Consider the following 23,145-nt stretch of genomic DNA (forward strand, 5'->3'; position numbering starts at 1 on the left):
CCTAAGGGTGCAGTCAGACTAGCACAACAAGTGCGCAAAAATGAAGTCTTCCTCAAAAGACTATCCGTGCAAAAGTCGCCTAAGGGTGCAGCCGGATTAGCACTACAAGTGCGCAAAACCGAAATCTTCCTCAAAAGACTGTTCGTGCAAAAGTCGCCTAAGGGTGCAGCCGGACTAGCACAACAAGTGCGCAAAAACGAAGTCTTCCTCACAAGACTATCCGTGCAAAAGTCGCCCAAGGGTGCAGCTGGACTAGCACAACAAGTGCGCAAAATCGAAGTCCTCTTTAAAAGACTATCCGTGCAAAAGTCACCTAGGGGTGCAGCCGGACCCTCCGTGCAAAAACCGACTACGGGTGCAGCCGGACCAACACAATAAACGCCCTAGATCAAGTGCACAAGTCCCCTACGGGCACGGCCGGATCAGCGAAGGCACACAGCCTCATCATACAAATTATAGTTACATACATACAGCGAGGGCATCACACCTTACATTGGTTCAACCTTCGGGATGATACCCATCTCCCTGTAGTTAAACAGCATTATCCTCAACTCCTCACCCTCGAAAAGATTTCGCAACTCCCCCTCACCCACACTCGCCCCAACCGGCGAGGACAACAATTCCCGCTTGCTAGCCCCGTCCACACGAAGACGACCACTCTCCACCTCACTCACTCTACGCTTCGCCACCGCCCTTCGCCGCCTACGCCCAACACTCGGACCAGGAAGAACTTCAGCATCCATCACACACGGAGAAGCCTCCGCCATAGCCACATCCAAGGCCGCAAAATAATCCAAGTCCTCATCCGAAGACTCCTCCGTCCACACAACCGAACTCCCAGAATCATCAGACTCAAAAAACTTAGACACGAAATCATCTGAATCATTTTCAGCAACCACGGTCGAAGCCGCCACAAAATTAGCATTGTCAGTAGCGGTTGCGTGCGCAGGCCCAAAACCCTGAACCTGCGCAGCAACCGAGGTTCAGTAACACGTAGACAAAATTTACAAACTCCCCTGCACCTATTTTAACTACTTAGCCACCTGCGAAGGCACGACCGCGGTCGTGGGGCCTTCGACCGCCAGCTCCGCCACCACCTCCGGGGCTCCTTCGACCGTCGGCGCAGGGGCCGACGCAGGGTATTCGCCGGCCATAGCAGGCACGGGCGCGGCCGAGGGGCCTTCACCGGCATCCGAGGGCAGCACCGGTTTGACCTCCGCAGCCTCGAGCGGCGCACCGACCAGACCTCCGAGGTCCTCGACGTCCTCAGCACGCTCCATCTGTAGCAACAACACACTCACTCAGCAAAAACTACACATACCCACACGCAACAAACCACAGAAAAATAATAACCTTCACCTGCTCTCTCGCCCGGTCGGATCGCTCCCTGACAGCTTCCCGACCATGCGCCCCCCACATCCTATCAGAAAGTGCCCCCGCTGACTACTTCACTACAGGGTCTTCGGCCTTGAAGATCTCGCGTTCAAAGCTCTCGTCTGATCGGTCGAAGACCTCGTAGTGTCTGCAGCCCTCGCGAGACAGCGCATTCATGGCCCCCTCGCAGGTGACGAGGGAGGCAAAGGACATGAAACCCTCCACAATGGTCGGGAGTACCAGCAACTCCTCCTGCAACCATTCGAGGAAGCGAAGGCCCGCCTCTCGGTTGGGCACCTCGAAGTCAGCAGTCTGCGCACCCAGCTCGCGGTACGAGTCCACGAGCTGTGCGAGCGTCCCCTCAACCTCCAAGCGCGTAGAGGCCTCGGCCTTGTCCATGCGGCCGCGCAGAGCGTTGAACCTCACCTCCCACTTGTGACGGAACCTCCCAAGTAATTAGGCCCACCTACAGTTGTCCTTGTCCCATGGACCTCAGACAACCCTGTAGGTGCCCCTGAATCACTTGACAAGTTCGGTATCTGCTTTTCTTACCTTTCCAGAGAGTGTTTCACCCGTCACGCAGACATTACAAGCATCGGAGTTACGAGAATGCGGAAACAATTACATAAACTTTCCTTTATTTAAAAGTAAGATAAAGTTGAATATTTACAGACCAGAATATATCCTAGGAGTGCAGAGTAATATTATTACATACCAAGGGAGGCAAAAACTCCTCCCATAAAGTTTTTAAACAAAAGTTCTAATGGAGGATCCTTTCCTCCCGCACTTCATTTCTGGCTTCTTCCTTTGGTACCACCTTAGAACAGAAGCAACAAAAGTTTGTCGCTTCCTCACCTAAAAACAACGGGGAATAAAACCCTGAGTATGGAATTACTCAGCAAGTCTTACCCGACTAAAGAAAAGACTCTCAAGGGTATGCTGGTTGTAAGGGAGTCAAGGTAAGGCTTCTCAATAATCAAAGACTCTGTTTTGCAGAAATGCTTACTAAAAGTGGATGATTAAAAATCCAGTTTTATTTCTCAAGTTAAGTAAAATTACCTGCAACTAGAGTTCTTTCTACCCTAGTTCAATCACTTGACCTGCACTAGCCAATTTCTTAACAAACCCATCATCTTTAGTGGATTTCTACGTATAGGTCAGTGACCAAGTCTTCATAACCGCGAAGGTACGGCGATCCAAATCGATTATACTCAGCTGAGGATCTCCAATCACACGACATATGTAGCACTTAACCCTTGCATATGTCAACCCGCCACCGGGGTTCTTAAGACCAGATCAGGTTCACGCCAACCGAGAGCACAGATACACCACCGTCCAGCCTCTTGCCACGGAGGGTACACGCTACTCTCGCCACCGCTCCACGCCCATTCCATGTTATCTTATTCTAGCCTTAGTCTGCCTGAGGCAAGGCTTACCCATGACGAGGCATGTGACCAGTTAAAGGGTCCTCAGTCAGCAGGCCTACATCGACAAGGTCCTTAATCGACTCAGACGGAGACACTACACCGAGACTCCTTTCTCGTGCAAGTCACCCGCCCGGTCTCAGTTTAATCATTTCAACCCAAAGTTTGGTACCTGGCAGAGGTACATCTTTTCCGATGTTGAACCCATCACGGCCATGATGGATCCACCATCAAATTTTATTTTCGAAAACATCCCACCCACTTTTGCCACATCATCTTTTGTAAAAACAAAACATTTTGTTTTTCTAGAGCAAGGCTAAGCATCAAAATCTTTTGTAAAACGGTGATCAAGGAAGGTAATCAAGTTCAAGGAAGGTAATGCAGGAATTGTTTTATCAATCAACTCCTATCACCTAATGCATCAAGCAAGTGAGAAAGATTTTAAAAGCATCAAGGAGGTGGCAAATGCACCGGGGCTTGCCTTCGTTGATAGGTGAGTCAGGCTCGGATCCGCAGATATCAAAGTAGAAACAATTTCCTGCCTGAGATTCCGAAGGTGGTGGTGTCTTCTCTTCGGTTACTTCGACTTCTTCTTCGTTTTCTAAATATAACCATATAGGTATATATATAAGAATGAATGCCATGTAATGCTCATGAGAGTGCAAAGATAATAATAGTTTATTATCTAAAGTTTTGAATACAACTTTCCTTCATGGAACTCCGAGAACTTAGGGTTTCCGGAGTCAGTAAAGGAATTCAAAGGGCAAGGGGTAGGGTTTTGGGTTCTAATTATCAAACAAGGTCCAAATTCTACCCAAAGCTTCTAAATAATGTTTTAAGTTCATATAAAAATTTTGGGCATTTTTGGACTTATTATCTATTTCCTAAAAATCCAGAAGCAATGTTTTAAGTTATTTTAAATGCTCCAAAATTTCTTATTTGACCTAAAAATCATGGAACTATTTTTATTAAATTCTATGGAAAATTAGGAATCTAGCAAAATTGGTTTGGCATTTTTACCATTTTTCTGTGATTTTCTACATATTTCTAAAGTTCTACTGAAAAAGAAAAGGGAAAAACTGGAACAGTGTTGGGCCGATTCCAGCCCAGGCGGCCCAAGTCCAGGGGAAAACGCGCCCGCGCCCGCGCGCCTGCAGACTTTGCACGGAGACCCCCGTGGTTTTGAGTATCCCGAACCGAGTCCAAAACACTATTTAAACAGTCGCTGACATTTTACACAGGGGTCCCCCGATTTTTGTTTCTTCCCCAGATAAACCCCTGACGTCGAACGGCGTTGCGCAGAGCTCCGGCGAGCTCGCGCACCGGCCAAATCGCTCCAAGACCGGCGCCCTTCTTCGGCCTAAACCAAATTCAGGACCTAGAGAACGTTTCCCCTAAGTTAATTTCAGGAACAGCACACAGAAACGCCCTGACCATGGTGACCGCGGGTAAGGCGGACGACCACAAGCGTTCCCGGTGATCTAAGGCAACCCAGTTCAATTGAGTGGGTCGATGGGCATCACGGGTACATGAGAGCACTCAAACGAGGGAGCAGTCGGTATGAACTGACCTGAATTGTGCTGGCAGCGGCGAGGTCTCTCCTACGGTGTTCTTGCGTGGATTTGGGGGAAGTTCAAAATTCGCACACCCTGGTGAACGATCGAGGCTAATTCTTGGTGGCTGGACGCTTGACTACCTTACGGAGCTCGCGGCGGGGTCAATTTATACTACGGGAGGGCGGTGGCCGGGAATTTTAGCGGTGACGCGCGGCGGTCGGAGGATTAAGAGTTCACTGACGCGCGTGAATCCGTGGCATCTACCGTGGCAGTCATTCCGACGAGCCACGGAGAGTCACAAGGGTTCACGACGATGCGGTGGAGGTGCCCAAGTACATGGCACAAGGCCGGAAGGCGGCTGTCGCCGGTGAACTTATCTGCCACAGCCGCAAAGCACGGGGGGTACGGCGGTGAGTCACCGGAGTTATCTCCAGGCGCATGGCTTTTACCTGGCGGCCTTATCGGGTCATCGGCGACGTGAATCACAACGGCGGTGGCGCGAATCGCGGCGAAGATCGGTCGTCGGCGGTGAAGCTGCTGCGCTGGCGGTCTGATCCCCTTTGGTCTACTGTACCATCGTGAGCTGTCATTAGTGCACCTGACAGTGCGACTTCAAGGCAATTTTTCTCTCAGATTTCTATAGCAACTCGTACCAAGTTCTGTAGAAAAGTTGGAGAGCTACAAATCAGCTACATCTTTGTCATAGCAACTATGGGCAGATTCTGGCTTGATCATACCTGAATTCATGCTCAAAGTTTCTGTGGTTGCACTGTCTGTCTGAAATTCAGACCTTATCAGACTGACAGCCCGACTTTAGGCTTAATTATCTCCCATATCTTCTCAACAACTATGCTTACACTCTTAAGCAAAGTTTCTCTCCTTTGTTTGGTCTACAAGTTTGATGTGGTGACCTAGGGCAAGTTCTTACTGATTTGAAAGTTAATAAGCTCCAAAGTTGAGCTTATAACACTGAAATTCAGACTTAGCATAGAACTCAAATGAGGTCCATTTTGCAATTAAGTCCAAAATCCAATATTTGGCTTACAAGTCCACACATTTGTGAACCAAATGACTTTATATGCCTTAACATTGTAGTTTTTACACTTTAGTCCAAATGTGCACTACTTTTGCACATAGGCCCCTAGGGTTTGAATTTAGGGTTTTCCAGGGTTTCAATTAAGGTTTCTGGTATCTCAGGGGTATAAATGTAATGTAGATTCCTCTTTGGTGACATTTTATGCTCATTCCACTTAAACTTTAGGGTTTTCTCAATTTGGGTCATGTTTTGCCCCTCTAATCCCTATTTAGGGCTAAGTATCCTATTCTAGGGTCTTATTTGCAAAACACCAAAACAATACAACTTGTTTGAAACTTTTACCTAGTGAATGCACTCTAGGTGTATCAAACATATGCAATGCCAATGCTCATGATGTTATGTTCAGGTTTTAGTTACAGTAACACCAGGGGTGTTACATCCTTCCCCCCATAAAAGAATCTCGTCCCGAGATTAAAAGTCCTAGGGTAAGTAATGGAAAAGGAAACGCATCACGTCTTTATTTCCTTATTCTTGGTACAAGGCAGGGGGGTTTGGGACTCAATCCTTTATTACAACAATGTTGTACACTTTACAAATTACAAGAGGCTAAAAAGCCTGGGAAATTCTTATCTAAAAAGTCTTGAGTTTCCCATGTAGCCTCATCTTCGGAATGTTGGTTCCACTGTATCTTGTAAAACTTGAGAGTTTTTCTCCGGGTAATCCTGTCCTTTTGATCCAAGACTCGAATGGGATGTTCAGAATATGTCAAGTCTGGTTCAAGGACAACATCTATCACTTCAATGGTTCGATCGGGAACCCGAAGACACTTCTTCAATTGTGACACGTGGAACACATTATGCACAGCAGACAAGGTTTTGGGTAATTGGAGTCGGTATGCCACTGGTCCACATTGCTCAAGTATAGGGAAAGGACCAATGTACCAGGGTGCAAGCTTCCCTTTAACCCCGAAACGTGATACCCCCTTCATCGGGGAGACCTTCAGATAAACATAATCTCCAATCAGAAAATACAAAGGCATTCGCCGTTTGTCCACATAACTTTTCTGACGAGCTTGAGCTTGCTTCAAATTATGAATTATTTTCTGAACCTTTTCTTTGGTCTCTTTCACCATATCAGGCCTGGAGAAGTACCTTTCACCAGGTTCAGACCAATTTAGCGGAGTACGACATCGTCGTCCATATAAAGCTTCGAAGGGTGCCATCTTGATGCTTTCTTGATTGCTATTATTATATGAGAACTCCGCTAACGGCAAACATTCATCCCATTTCTGTGGGAATTCCAGCACGCATGCTCGTAGCATATCTTCAAGTATTTGGTTCACCCTCTCAGTCTGCCCACTGGTTTGAGGATGGTAGGCCGAACTATGGAGCAACTTAGTACCCAAGGATTTGTGAAGTGCTTCCCAAAACTTGGCTACAAATTGAGGTCCACGATCCGACACTATAGTCTTTGGAACACCATGCAGACTAAGAATACGAGCAATGTACAATTGGGCATAGGCAGTAACCGGGTGATCGGTCTTGACTGGCAGAAAATGAGCAATTTTCGTAAGCCGATCAATTATAACCCAGATAGAATCATACCCTTTTGTAGTCCTGGGTAATCCCACAATGAAGTCCATACTAATATCTTCCCATTTCCATGTTGGGATAGGTAAAGATTGTAATGGACCAGCAGTCTTCATGTGTATGGCCTTGACACGTCTGCAAGTGTCACACCTAGCCACATAGCGTGCAATTTCGATCTTCATTTTCGTCCACCAGTAGTGCTGCTTTAGATCATGATACATCTTAGTGCTTCCAGGATGAATAGAATAGCGACTAAGATGTGCTTCATCTAAAATTTGTTGGCGGAGCTCTTCATTCTTTGGCACCACTATGCGGTTGTTGAACCATACAACCCCTTGATCGTCTTCTTTGAAACATTTGGCTTTTCCAGCCCTTATCTTCTCACGTATGTGTTTCATACCCTCATCATCTTTCTATGCGTCAATTATCCTTTGTAAAAGGACTAACTCAAGCTTTAGTTGATTTAAGGCTCCTTGTTGGATCATTCCCAGGTTTAACTTCTCCATCTCCTGGCATAATGTAATGTCAGAAGTCCTCATTGTTAGACAATGGCAGGAAGCCTTGCGACTGAGTGCATCCGCCACTACATTTGCTTTGCCTGGGTGATAATGGATTTCTAATTCATAATCCTTGATCAGCTCGAGCCATCGCCTTTGTCTCATGTTCAACTCTGACTGGGTGAAGATATACTTCAAGCTTTTATGATCTGTATAAATGTGACAGATATTACCCAGCAGATAATGACGCTAGATCTTCAGGGCATGAACCACTGCAGCTAGCTCTAGATCATGAGTGGGATAATGCTCCTCATGTCGGTGCAACTGCCTTGAAGCATACGCTATTACTCGGCCTTCTTGCATTAACACACAACCGAGACCACTGCCTAATGTGTCACAATACACATCAAAGGGCTTATTGATATCTGGTTGAGCCAATACCGGAGCAGTGGTTAATAATACCTTCAATTGTTCAAAAGCTTCACTACATTTTGAAGACCAATTGAATTTAGTATCATTCTTCAGTAAACTTGTGATTGGCTTCACAAGCTTGGAAAAATCTGGTATAAATCGGCGGTAATAACCAGCCAGTCCAAGGAAACTTCGGACTTGATGAACAATGGTCGGGGGTTTCCACTCCAAAATGTCCTTGACTTTGTTGGGATCCACCGCAATACCCCTGGCAGACAGTACATGACCCAGAAATTGAATTTCTTCTAGCCAAAACACGCATTTACTGAACTTGGCATATAACTGATGTTCTCTCAAGCGCATTAACACGATCCGTAAGTGTTGGGCATGCTCCTCTTCATTCTTGGAATATATTAAAATATCATCTATGAAGACCACCACAAATTTGTCCAACTCGGGCATGAATACCGAGTTCATTAAATAAGTGAAGTGGGCAGGAGCATTTGTTAATTCGAAAGTGAAAGGGAAATATGCCCTTGGGCCATTTCTAAGTATTTTGGTGATTTAGTAACCAACACAAGTGCTTAAGTGTAAATCCATGCCAATTGATGGACAAAGTGCAAATCAAGTCTAAAGGTATGTTTCTAGACTTAGTACATTATTTTGAGGACTAATGTATTGTGTCTAAGTGCTGGAAACAGGAGAAATCAAATTGGAAAAGAGATGGCTTTGTTCAGCCAAAGTCTGCTCAGTCTGGGTGCACCAGACTGTCCGGTGGTGCACCGGACAGTGTCCGGTGCGCCAGGCTGGCATCTGCGAACTTGCTGCTCTCGAAACTTCGTCGGCGACGTACGGCTAAAAATCACTGGACTGTCCGGTGGTGCACCGGACTGTCCGGTGAGCCAACAGTCGGTCGGGCCAACGGTCGGCCGCGGAATCCGCGCGCGACGCGTGGCAAGTGCCAACGGTCGAATGGGGCACCGGACTGTCCGGTGTGCACCGGACATTGTCCGGTGCGCCAACGGCTCCAAGACTGCAACGGTCGGCTTTGCCAAATAAGGAAAGAGATCCGCACCGGACAGTGTCCGGTGGTGCACCGGACTGTCCGGTGCGCCAAGCGACAGAAGGCAAGAATTGCCTTCCTGGAATGCTCTCAACGGCTCCTAGCTGCCTTAGGGCTATAAAAGGGACCCCTAGGCGCATGGAGGAGTACACCAAGCATTCTCTAAGCATTCCTAAGCACCAAGACTTCGATTCCGCGCATTTGATTCTTATTGTTAGCAACTAGAGCTCCATTTGAGTTGTGAACTCGCCGGGTTGTGTTGTGAGCTCTTGTTGTGACTTGTGTGCGTGTTGATACTCTGATTTCGTGTCTTGTGTGCGTTGCTAATCCCTCCCTTACTCCGTGCTTCTTTGTGAACTTCAAAGTGTAAGGGCGAGAGGCTCCAAGTTGTGGAGATTCCTCGCAAGCGAGATATAGTAAAGTAAAAGCAAAACACCGTGGTATTCAAGTGGGTCTTTGGACCGCTTGAAACGGGTTGATTGCAACCCTCATCCGTTGGGACGCCACAACGTGGAGTAGGCAAGTGTTGGACTTGGCCGAACCACGGGATAAACCATTGTGCCATCTCTGTGTTGATCTCTTTGTGGTTATCGTGTTGTGCAAGTTCTCCTATCTAGTCACTTGGCTTATTCGTGCTAACTCCTAATCAAGTTTTGCGGATTAAGTTTCAAGTTTTTACAGGATCACCTATTCACCCCCCCTCTAGGTGCTCTCAATTGGTATCAGAGTCGTTCTCTTCAAGAAAGGGACTAATCGCCCGAAGAGATGGATCCTAAGGGCAAGGAGATTGTGATCAATGATAAGGAGGAGTCCTTTGTCAACGAGCCTAAAGATGACAAGCCTACCGACTCGGGCTCGGGCCACAAACGAAGAGATGGGAAGAAGAAAAAGACGAGGCGCATCAAGGAGATCGTCTACTACGACGACAGCGACGAGTCCTCTTCTTCCCAAAAGGACGACGACAACGACTATGAGAAAAAGAAGACGGTTAATTCAAACTTCTCTTTTGATTATTCTCGTATTCCTCAAAGTACCAATGCTCATCTACTCTCCATTCCACCTGGTAAACCTCCCCATTTTGATGGAGAGGACTATGGATTTTGGAGTCACAAAATGCGTAGTCACTTGTTCTCTCTCCATCCTAGTATATGGGAGATAGTAGAGAGTGGAATGAAATTTGATAGCTCGGATAGTCCTTTGTTTATCAATGAACAGATTCATAAAAATGCACAAGCTACTACTGTGTTGTTAGCCTCATTGTGCAGGGACGAGTACCATAAGGTGAGCGGCTTGGACAATGCCAAGCAGATCTGGGACACCCTCAAGATCTCACATGAGGGGAACGACGTCACCATGCTCACCAAGATGGAGTTGGTGGAAGGCGAACTCGGGAGATTCGCGATGATAAGAGGGGAGGAGCCATTCCAGACGTACAACAGGCTCAAAACCCTTGTCAACAAGATAAGAAGCTATGGAAGCACGCGATGGACGGACCACGACGTCGTCTGCCTAATGCTAAGGTCCTTTACTGTACTTGATCCACATTTGGTAAACAATGTTCGTGAAAATCCTAGGTACACCAAGATGTCGCTCGAAAAAATTCTTGGGAAATTTGTAAGCGGGCGGATGATGATCAAGGAGGCGAGATACATGGATGATGCATTGAATGGCCCAATCCATGAGCCTCAAACCGTTGCTCTCAAAGCAACAAGGAGCAAGGAGGCACTACCTAGCAAGGTGGCGCAAGTTGAGGCGGCCGGGCTTAATGAGGAAGAAATGGCCCTTATCATCAAGTGGTTCAAGACGGCACTAAAGGGTCGCAAGGAGCACCCCCAACAAGAACAAGACGAAGGAGAAGCGCTCCTGCTTCAAATGTGGTAAGATTGGTCATTTTATCGCTAATTGTCCCGATAATGATAGTGACCAGGAAAAGAAGAGTGGAAAGTGGGAAAAGAAGAAGAACTACAAGAAGGCGAAGGGCGAGGCACATCTTGGAAAGGAGTGGGATTCGGATTGCTTCTCGTCCGACTCCGACAACGAAGGACTCGCCGCCACTGCCTTCAACAAGTCATCCCTCTCCCCCAACGAGCATCACACATGCCTCATGGCCAAGGAGAAGAAGGTATGTACTCGAAACAACACTACTTATGCTTCTTCAAGCGAGGATGAGTCTAGCGATGATGATGAAATAGACTATTCATGCTTATTCAAGGGCTTAGATAGAACTAAGATTGATAAGATTAATGAATTGATTGATGCTTTGAATGATAAGAATAGATTACTAGAAAAACAAGAGGACCTTTTATATGAAGAGCATGATAAATTTGTTAGTGCACAAAATTCTCTTGCTCTAGAAGTTAAAAGGAATGAAATGCTTTCTTGTGAACTATCTACTTGTCATGAAACCATTTCTACTTTAAAAGGTGTTAATGATGATTTAAAAGCTAAACTAGAAGTAGCAAATAAATCTAACTCTTATGTAGAATATGTTATGATTTGCAATAGGTGCAAAGATTTTAATGTTGATGCTTGTAGTGAACACCTAGTTTGCATTTCTAAATTAAAATAATGAAGTGGCTAGTCTTAATTCCCAACTTAAGACTAGCAAGAGTGAATTTGACAAGCTAAAATTTGCAAGGGATGCCTACACGATTGGTAGACACCCCTCAATTAAGGATGGTCTTGGCTTCAAAAGGGAAGTCAAGAACTTAACAAGCCATAAGGCTTCCATCTCCGCCAAGGAGAAAGGGAAGGCCCCTATGGCTAGTAGTGCTCAAAAGAATCATGCCTTCATGTATCATGATAGGAGACATTCTAGAAATGTTTATAGAAGTTATGATGCTTTTGATTCTCATGCCATGATTGCTTCTAGTTCTTATATTATGCATGATAGAAATTTAGCTAGGAGAAATGTCATGCCTAGAAGAAATGGTGTTCATGTTTCTAGGAAAATAATAAATGAACCCTCTACAATCTATCATGCTTGCAATGCTTCATTTGCAATTTGTAGAAAGGATAGGAAAGTGATTGCTAGGAAACTAGGGGCAAAATGCAAGGGAGATAAAACTTGCATTTGGATCCCTAAGGATATTGTCACTAACCTTGTAGGACCCAACAAAAGTTGGGTACCTAAGACCCAAGCCTAAATTTGCCTTGCAGGTTTATGCATCCGGGGGATCAAGATGGATTATCGACAGCGGATGCACAAACCACATGACGGGGGAGAAGAAGATGTTCACCTCCTACGTCAAGAATAAAGATTCCCAAGATTCAATCATATTCGGTGACGGGAATCAAGGCAAGGTTAAAGGCTTAGGCAAGATTGCAATCTCAAATGAGCACTCTATTTCTAATGTATTCTTAGTAGAGTCGCTTAGATATAATTTGTTATCCGTAAGTCAATTATGTAATATGGGATATAATTGTCTATTCACAAATGTAGATGTGTCTGTCTTTAGAAGAAGTGATGGTTCATTAGCTTTTAAGGGTGTATTAGACGGCAAACTCTATTTAGTTGATTTTGCAAAAGAGGAGGCCGGTCTAGATGCATGCTTAATTGCTAAGACTAGCATGGGCTGGCTGTGGCATCGCCGCTTAGCACATGTGGGGATGAAGAACCTTCACAAGCTTCTAAAGGGAGAACACGTGATAGGTCTAACAAATGTTACTTTCGAAAAAGATAGACCTTGTGCAGCTTGTCAAGCAGGGAAACAGGTGGGAAGCTCTCATCATGCCAAAAATGTGATGACAACATCAAGACCCCTGGAGTTACTTCATATGGATCTCTTCGGACCCGTCGCCTATCTAAGCATAGGAGGAAGTAAGTATGGTCTTGTTATAGTTGATGATTTTTCCCGCTTCACTTGGGTATTCTTTTTGCAGGATAAAACTGAAACCCAAGGGACCCTCAAGCGCTTCCTAAGGAGAGCTCAAAACGAGTTTGAGCTCAAGGTGAAGAAGATAAGGAGCGACAATGGGTCCGAGTTCAAGAACCTTCAAGTGGAGGAGTATCTTGAGGAGGAAGGAATCAAGCACGAGTTCTCTGCTCCCTACACACCACAACAAAATGGTGTGGTAGAGAGGAAGAACAGGACGCTACTAGACATGGCGAGGATGATGCTTGGTGAATTCAAGATGCCCGAACGGTTTTGGACGGAAGCCGTGAGCACGGCTTGCCACGCCATAAACCGGGTCTATCTTCATCGCATCCTCAAGAAGACTTCGTATGAGCTACTAACCGGTAACAAACCCAATGTTTCGTATTTCCGAGTTTTTGGGAGTAAATGCTACATTCTAGTGAAGAAGGGTAGGAATTCCAAATTTGCTCCCAAAGCGGTAGAAGGGTTTTTGTTAGGTTATGACTCAAATACAAAGGCGTATAGGGTCTTCAACAAATCATCGGGTTTGGTTGAAGTCTAGCGACGTTGTATTTGATGAGACTAATGGCTCTCCAAGAGAGCAAGTTGTTGATCTTGATGATGTAGATGAAGAAGACGTTCCAACGGCCGCAATACGCACCATGGCGATTGGAGATGTGCGGCCACAGGAACAAAATGAGCAAGATCAACCTTCTTCCTCAACAATGGTGCATTCCCCAACTCAAGACGATGAACAGATTCATCAAGAGGAGGCGTATGGTCAAGGGGGAGCACAAGATGATCATGTAATGGAGGAAGAAGCACAATCGGCACCTCCAACTCAAGTCCGAGCGATGATACAAAGAGATCATCCCGTCGACCAGATTTTGGGTGACATTAGCAAGGGAGTAACTACTCGGTCTCGATTAGTTAGTTTTTGTGAGCATTACTCTTTTGTCTCTTCTATTGAGCCTTTCAGGGTAGAGGAGGCCTTGCTAGATCCAGACTGGGTGTTGGCCATGCAGGAGGAGCTCAACAACTTCAAGAGAAATGAATTTTGGACACTGGTGCCTCGTCCCAAGCAAAATGTTGTGGGAACCAAGTGGGTGTTCCGCAACAAAAAAGACGAGCACGGGGTGGTGACAAGAAACAAGGCACGACTTGTGGCAAAAGGTTATGCCCAAGTCGCAGGTTTGGACTTTGAGGAGACTTTTGCTCCTGTGGCTAGGCTAGAGTCCATTCGTATTTTGCTAGCATATGCCGCTCACCATTCTTTCAGGTTGTTCCAAATGGATGTGAAGAGCGCTTTCCTCAACGGGCCAATCAAGGAGGAGGTGTACGTGGAGCAACCCCCTGGCTTCGAGGATGAACGGTACCCCGACCACGTCTGTAAGCTCTCTAAGGCGCTCTATGGACTTAAGCAAGCCCCAAGAGCATGGTATGAATGCCTTAGAGACTTTTTAATTGCTAATGCTTTCAAGGTTGGGAAAGCCGATCCAACTCTTTTTACTAAGACATGTGATGGTGATCTTTTTGTGTGCCAAATTTATGTCGATGACATAATATTTGGTTCTACTAACCAAAAGTCGTGTGAAGAATTTAGCAGGGTGATGACTCAAAAGTTTGAGATGTCGATGATGGGCGAGTTAAGCTATTTCCTTGGGTTCCAAGTGAAGCAACTCAAAGATGGAACCTTCATATCCCAAACGAAGTACACGCAAGACTTGATCAAGCGGTTTGGGATGAAGGACGCAAAGCCCGCAAAGACTCCAATGGGAACCGACGGACACACCGACCTCAACAAAGGAGGTAAGTCCGTTGATCAAAAGGCATACCGGTCTATGATAGGGTCTTTACTTTATTTATGTGCTAGTAGACCGGATATTATGCTTAGCGTATGCATGTGTGCTAGATTTCAATCCGATCCAAGGGAATGTCACTTAGTGGCGGTGAAGAGAATTCTTAGATATTTAGTTGCTACGCCTTGCTTCGGGATCTGGTATCCAAAGGGGTCTACCTTTGACTTAATTGGATATTCAGACTCCGACTATGCTGGATGTAAGATCGATAGGAAGAGTACATCGGGGACGTGCCAATTCTTAGGAAGGTCCCTGGTGTCATGGAGTTCTAAGAAACAAACCTCCGTTGCCCTATCCACCGCTGAGGCCAAGTATGTTGCCGCAGGACAGTGTTACGCGCAACTACTTTGGATGAGGCAAACCCTCAGGGACTTTGGCTACAATCTGAGCAAAGTCCCACTCCTATGTGATAATGAGAGTGCTATCCGCATAGCGGATAATCCTGTTGAACACAGCCGCACAAAGCACATTGACATTCGGCATCACTTTTTGAGAGACCACCAGCAAAAGGGAGATATCGAAGTGTTTCATGTTAGCACCGAGAACCAGCTAGCCGATATCTTTACCAAGCCTCTAGATGAGAAGACCTTTTGTAGGTTGCGTAGTGAGCTAAATGTCTTAGATTCGCGGAACTTGGATTGATTTATAGCATACATGTGTTTTATGCCTTGATCATGTTCCTTAAGCATTTTGTTGTTTATTTATGGTGCTCAAGTTGTACAAGCACTCCCCGGACCTTACAAGTCCATTTGCAAGTGATGCACATATCTAGGGGGAGATGTGCTACAACTTGACCCCTTGAGACTAACTGTGTACTTGAGTTTGCTTACTTTAGTCTCAAAGGAGGTTTGAAAGGGAAAGGTGGACTTGGACCATGCAAGACTTCCACTGCACTCTGATGAAAGAGTAACTAATCCCAAGTTCATCTTTGTACTCTTATTGCCTTTTTGCTCTTAGTTGAAGATTTTGGTGAGGCAATGGGGTTAAAGGGCCAAAATTGATCCCATTTTGGTGCTTGATGCCAAAGGGGGAGAAAATAAGGCCAAAGCAACAAATGGATCAGCTACCACTTGAGAATTTTGAAAATAGTAGAATCGAGTTTTTGGTTTGTCAAAACTCTCTTATTGTCTCTTTTGTCAAAAGTTGGTCTCTTGTGGGGAGAATGGATGATTATGGGAAAAAGGGGAAGTTTTTTTATCTTTGATCAATTTCTCTTGGAATACCTCTCTGTATGTCTCTACAAGTGAATTTGACTTAGAGATAGGAAATTGAGTTCGATTTGCAAAAACAAACCAAGTGGTGGCAAAGAATGATCCATATATGTCAAATTTGATTCAAAACAAATTTGTGTTCTCATTTGAATTGACGTTGCACTTCTTTTAGTTGCTTTATGTTGTGTTGGCATAAATCACCAAAAAGGGGGAGATTGAAAGGGAAATATGCCCTTGGGCCATTTCTAAGTATTTTGGTGATTTAGTAACCAACACAAGTGCTATATGTAAATCCATGCCAATTGATGGACAAAGTGCAAATCAAGTCTAAAGGTATGTTTCTAGACTTAGTACATTATTTTGAGGACTAATGTATTGTGTCTAAGTGCTAGAAACAGGAGAAATCAAATTGGAAAAGAGATGGCTTTGTTCAGCCAAAGTCTGCTCAGTCTGGGTGCACCGGACTGTCCGGTGGTGCACCGGACAGTGTCCGGTGCGCCAGGCTGGCATCTGTGAACTTGCTGCTCTCGGGACTTCGTCGGCGGCGTACGGCTAAAAATCACCGGACTGTCCGGTGGTGCACCGGACTGTCCGGTGAGTGAACAGTCGGCCGGGCCAACGGTCGGCCGCGGAATCCGCGCGCGATGCGTGGCAAGTGCCAACGGTCGGATGGGGCACCAGACTGTCCGGTGTGCACCGGACAGTGTCCGGTGCGCCAACGACTCCAAGACTGCAACGGTCGGCTTTGCCAAATAAGGAAAGAGATCCGCACCGGACAGTGTCCGGTGCGCCAAGCGACAGAAGGCAAGAATTGCCTTCCTGGAATGCTCTCAACGGCTCCTAGCTGCCTTAGGGCTATAAAAGGGACCCCTAGGCGCATGGAGGAGTACACCAAGCATTCTCTAAGCATTCCTAAGCACCAAGACTTCGATTCCGCACATTTGATTCTTATTGTTAGCAACTAGAGCTCCATTTGAGTTGTGAACTCGTCGGGTTGTGTTGTGAGCTCTTGTTGTGACTTGTGTGCGTGTTGATACTCTGATTTCATGTCTTGTGTGCGTTGCTAATCCCTCCCTTACTCCGTGCTTCTTTTTGAACTTCAAAGTGTAAGGGCTAGAGGCTCCAAGTTGTGGAGATTCCTCGCAAGCGGGATATAGTAAAGTAAAAGCAAAACACCGTGGTATTCAAGTGGGTCTTTGGACCGCTTGAAAGGGGTTGATTGCAACCCTCGTCCGTTGGGACGCCACAACGTGGAGTAGGCAAGTGTTGGACTTGGCCGAACCACGGGATAAACCACTGTGCCATCTCTGTGTTGATCTCTTTGTGGTTATCGTGTCGTGCAAGTTCTCCTATCTAGCCACTTGGCTTATTCGTGCTAACTCCTAATCAAGTTTTGCGGATTAAGTTTCAAGTTTTTACAGGATCACCTATTCACCCCCTCTAGGTGCTCTCAGAAAGACATTATCAGATACTCAAATAACCCATACCGCGTAGTGAATGCGGTTTTTGGTATATCCTCGGGCCGAATACGGATCTGATGATAGCCTGATCTGAGATCAATCTTGGAGAATACCCTCGCCCCGGTCAGTTGATCAAATAAAATGTCAATCCGTGGAAGAGGGTACTTGTTCTTGATAGTGACCTCATCATTCAGGGGTCGATAATCTACACACATCCGTAAAGTTTGATCCTTCTTCTTGACGAATATGGCTGGACAACCCCATGGCGACGAGCTTGGCCGGATGAATCCTTTCTCTAGTAGATCTTGTAATTGAATCTTCAGTTCTACCAGCTCATTTGGAGGCATTCGGTACAATCTTCTAGATATGGGAGCCGTACCGGGCTTCAACTCAATTACAAACTCTACATCCCTTTCAGGTGGCAATCTAGGCAAATCCTCTGGAAAGACATCTGGGAACTCACATACTACCGGAATATCCTTGATCTCCGGTATAATGGCTTCATAAACTCTGCCAGTAGTTTTGGTTGGAATGGGGATGGACAAAAGAATTTCCTCTTGATTATGACTCAACCTGATAATTCTTTGATTAGTGTTGAGGGTTGCTTTATGTTGGGCCAACCAATTCATGCCCAAGATGACATCTATGTCTTGGCCTTTCAGAATAATCATATTAGTAGGGAAGTCCTGTCCGGCCAATGTTACGGGCACTTGGAAAGCCACTTCTCTAGTAAATATTTGTCCCCCGGGTGAGTGGATTTTAAACCCTTCTTTTGATTCATGGTATGAAATGCAATGTTGCTCCACAAATTTCTTGCTGATGAATGTATGCGAAGCACCAGAATCAAAGAGAATAAGTGCAGAATGATTGGCCACAAGGAACATACCCATCATTACCGGTTCACCGTCCGGTGTAGTGTCCACTTGCGTATAATATATGCGTCACGTCTTCTTTGTATTTTTGCCCATAGTATTTCCCTTGGCTTGAGATGAATTCCCAGATCCTTGTTGCTCGTTTGAGCAATTTTGCTTCGGATAGGGGCAATCCTTAATAAAATGCCCAGACTTTCCACAATTGAAGCATCCCGTTGATGAACTGGGAAGGGCAGGGAATCGAGTGCCTAGGGCACCCGGCTGACTTGTTGCAGTGGGGGCAGTATTGGGACGGATAAATACTGGTTGCTTAAAAGGGAAGGAGGGTGGACGAGAGAAAGAGCGATTCTGGTTGAAAGGCCGGATGACTAACTGTTGCCTTTTCACAGGGCCCTGACTAGGCCTGTCACCTCCAAAACCCTTGGATTTTCCGGCGCCTGCATACTGACAGCTCTTCCATAAGTAAGATCGATGCAGGTTGCCATCTTTCTTTGCAGTCGATCATTTAAACCTCTCATAAAACAATTCTTTTTCTTCAAATCTGTGTTAACTTGATCGATTGCGTACTGGGATAAATGATTAAACTTATTGAGATACTGATTAACAGTATCCCCTCCTTTCTTCAGCTTCATAAATTCCTCCTGTTTTAGGTGGAGGACTCCCTCAGGCACATAATGTTCTCTGAAGGCTAACTTGAATTCATCCCAGGTTACTTGATGACCAGCCAGTTGTATGGCAACAAAATTTCCCCACCAGGTGCTGGCAGGGCCACGCAATTGTTGTGCCGCAAATAGGGGCTTCTGAGTTTCGGAACAACGAAGAAGTCCAAATTTTTGCTCGATGACGTGAACCCATTCGTCCGCTTCTAAAGGGTCTTCTGCCTTAACGAACAACGGTGGGCGCGTCTCGGAGAAGTCCAAGTAAGAGGTTTCACGGGGGCCCTGTTGATAACCCCACCCGCCTTGTTGTTGGAACTGTTGACCCGCCATTTCTCGCAGAAAACGGGTATTATCCGCTGTCGCGTTTACCAAGGCGGCGATAGCCTCGGCAAGTGTGGGAGGGACTGGAGGTGGATTTGGCGTTGCCTCCCTCCCACGGGAGGTACTAGCCCCGTCCTGTGCACGAGTCCTGGAAGGCATCTGTAGCAACAAACATTTGAAGACAATATGACATGCCAAAGAAAACCATCCATTTTACATTACTAAAAAGAGTAATGTTATAGACTCGAATTTTTACAACAGGATACACTACCTATTATACAATAACACTACCTATTATACAATACACTTCTTCTATTTCTACTATTACACCACTACTCCTGCTTCCGGTTGCTCCTGGCAGCCTCGTCGTCGGGCGTGGGAGACCATTCATCGACCAACCTCATAGAGGGAGGGGGCCTGAAAAGGTCCAACTCACCACCAAGTGCTTCTCCCGCTACATGCGAGGGTCTGGCTTCCGTCCCGACAGGATCCGTAGGTTCACTAGGGTGCAGTTGCGAATACAGTACATGAACTTCTTCATGTAAAGTATTGCAATAAGTCTGCAGGTCGTCAATGGCTGAGTTGAACTCTGCTATTCGAGCTTGAGCTCGTGCCTCCTTGGCCCAGGCAAGCAAACGAGATTGAACTACCCAGTCGAGTGCTAAATCTCGGTCCACAAGCTGATCTCGCAGGTGTCAGACGTCACTTCTCAACTCATTAATTCTGTCGCCATCTACGACCCATATATCAGTCCTGCAGCAGAGTTCCGCTTGGAGCCGATTTACTTGTGCTTCAAGATCCCCTATCGGATCGTTACTTCCACTACTACTATCATCATGTCTTGGGGCCAGCTGATGACATGGCACACCAATCGGTCCAGTATGCTTGCGCGCAGTTCTCCTCGTGCGCGGCGGCATTTTTCTAAGGGGGAAAACTTTATTAGCATAATTCTTAGCATGATGAATGTGTAATTACAGAATCAACCTTAGTTGATTCACACCTTCTATATGTTGCACTCTTACTATCTGGTCTTTAAGATAAACTCTTCAGAAATACTTAGGTAAGAAGGGAAGAGCTTTTCTAGATAAGTCTTTAGAAAAATCCTTTTGAAGATGCCTCATAATATCTGCAGATAAGGGCTTCGCTCCGATACCAGCTGTGACGGAACCTCCCAAATAATTAGGCCCACCTACAGTTGTCCTTGTCCCACGGACCTCAGACAACCCTGTAGGTGCCCCTGAATCACTTGACAAGTTCGGTTTCTGCTTTTCTTACCTTTCCCAAGAGCGTTTCACCCGTCACGCAGACATTACAAGCATCGGAGTTACGAGAATACGGAAGCAATTACATAAACTTACCTTTATTTAAAAGTAAGATAAAGTTGAATATTTACAGACCAGAATATATCCTAGGAGTGCAGAGTAATATTATTACATACCAAGGGAGGCAAAACTCCTCCCATAAAGTTTTTAAACAAAAGTTCTAATGGAGGATCCTTTCCTCCCGCACTTCATTTCTGGCGTTCTTCCTTTGGTACCACCTTAGAACAGAAGCAACAAAAGTTTGTCGCTTCCTCACCTAAAAACAACGGGGAATAAAACCCTGAGTATGGAATTACTCAGCAAGTCTTACCCGACTAAAGAAAAGACTCTCAAGGGTATGCTGGTTGTAAGGGAGTCAAGGTAAGGCTTCTCAATAATCAAAGGCTCTGTTTTGCAGAAATGCTTACTAAAAGTGGATCCTTAAAAATCCAGTTTTATTTGTCAAGTTAAGTAAAATTACCTGCAACTAGAGTTCTTTCTACCCTAGTTCAATCACTTGACCTGCACTAGCCAATTTCTTAACAAACCCATCATCTTTAGTGGATTTCTACGTATAGGTCAGTGACCAAGTCTTCATAACCGCGAAGGTACGGCGATCCAAATTGATTATACTCAGCTAAGGATCTCCAATCACACAACATATGTAGCACTTAACCCTTGCATATGTCAACCCGCCACCGGGGTTCTTAAGACCAGATCAGGTTCACGCCAACCGAGAGCACAGATACACCACCGTCCAGCCTCTTGCCACGGAGGGTACACGCTGCTCTCGCCACCGCTCCACGCCCATACCGTGTTATCTTATTCTGGCCTTAGTCTGCCCGAGGCAAGGCTTACCCATGACGAGGCATGTGACCAGTTAAAGGGTCCTCGGTCAGCAGGCCTACATCGACACGGTCCTTAATCGACTCAGACGGAGACACTACACCGAGACTCCTTTCTCGTGCAAGTCACCCGCCCGGTCTCAGTTTAATCATTTCAACCCAAAGTTTGGTACCTGACAGAGGTACGTCTTTTCTGATGTTGAACCCATCACGGCCATGATGGATCCACCATCAAATTTTATTTTCGAAAACATCCCACCCACTTTTGCCACATCATCTTTTGTAAAAACAAAACGTTTTGTTTTTCTAGAGCAAGGCTAAGCATCAAAATCTTTTGTAAAACGGTGATCAAGGAAGGTAATCAAGTTCAAGAAAGGTAATGCAGGAATTGTTTTATCAATCAACTCCTATCACCTAATGCATCAAGCAAGTGAGAAAGATTTTAAAAAGCATCAAGGAGGTGGCAAATGGACCGGGGTTTGCCTTCGTTGATAGGTGAGTCAGGCTCGGATCCGCAGATATCAAAGTAGAAACAATTTCCTGCCTGAGATTCTGAAGGTGGTGGTGTCTTCTCTTCGGTTACTTCGACTTCTTCTTCGTTTTCTAAATATAACCATATAGGTATATATATATATATAAGAATGAATGCCATGTAATACTCATAATAGTTTATTATCTAAAGTCTTGAAGACAACTTTCCTTCACGGAACTCCGAGAACTTAGGGTTTCCGGAGTCAGTAAAGGAATTCAAAGGGCAGGGGGTAGGTTTTTGGGTTCTAATTATTAAACAAGGTCCAAATCAAACCAAATTCTACCCAAAGCTTCTAAATAATGTTTTAAGTTCATATAAAAAGTTTGGGCATTTTTGGACGTATTATCTATTTCCTAAAAATCCAGAAGCAATGTTTTAAGTTATTTTAAATGCTCCAAAATTCCTTATTTGACCTAAAAATCATGGAACTATTTTTATTAAATTATATGGAAAATTAGGAATCTAGAAAAATTGGTTTGGCATTTTTACCATTTTTCTGTGGTTTTCTACATATTTCTAAAGTTCTACTGAAAAAGAAAAGGGAAAAACTGGAACAGTGCTGGGTCGATTCCAGCCCAGGCGGCCCAAGTCCAGGGGAAAACGCGCCCGCGCCCGCGTGCCTGCAGACTTTGCACGGAGACCCCCTCAGTTTTGAGTATCCCGAACCGAGTCCAAAACACTATTTAAACAGTCGCTGACATTTTACACAGGGGTCCCTCGATTTCTGTTTCTTCCCCAGATAAACCCCTGACGTCGAACGGCGTTGCGCAGAGCTCCGGCGAGCTCGCGCACCGGCCAAATCGCTCCAAGACCGGCGCCCTGCTTCGGCCTAAACCAAATTCAGGACCTAGAGAATGTTTCCCCTAAGTTAATTTCAGGAACGGCACACAGAAACGCCCAAACCATGGTGACCGCGGGTAAGGCGGACGACCACAAGCGTTCCCGGCGATCTAAGGCAACCCAGTTCAATTGAGTGGGTTGATGGGCATCACGGGTACATGAGAGCACTCAAACGAGGGAGCAATCGGTATGAACTGACCTGAATTGCGCTGGCCGCGGCGAGGTCTCTCCTACGGTGTTCTTGCGCGGATTTGGGGGAAGTTCAAAATTCGCACACCCTGGTGAACGATCGAGGCTAATTTTTGGTGGCTGGATGCTTGACTACCTTACGGAGCTCGCGGCGGGGTCAATTTATACTAAGGGAGGGTGGTGGCCGGGAATTTTAGCGGTGACGCGCGGCGGTCGGAGGAGTAAGAGTTCACTGGCGCGCGTGAATCT

Source organism: Zea mays, chromosome 2, assembly GCF_902167145.1.
Source record: "Zea mays cultivar B73 chromosome 2, Zm-B73-REFERENCE-NAM-5.0, whole genome shotgun sequence".
Classification (NCBI taxonomy): domain Eukaryota; kingdom Viridiplantae; phylum Streptophyta; class Magnoliopsida; order Poales; family Poaceae; genus Zea; species Zea mays.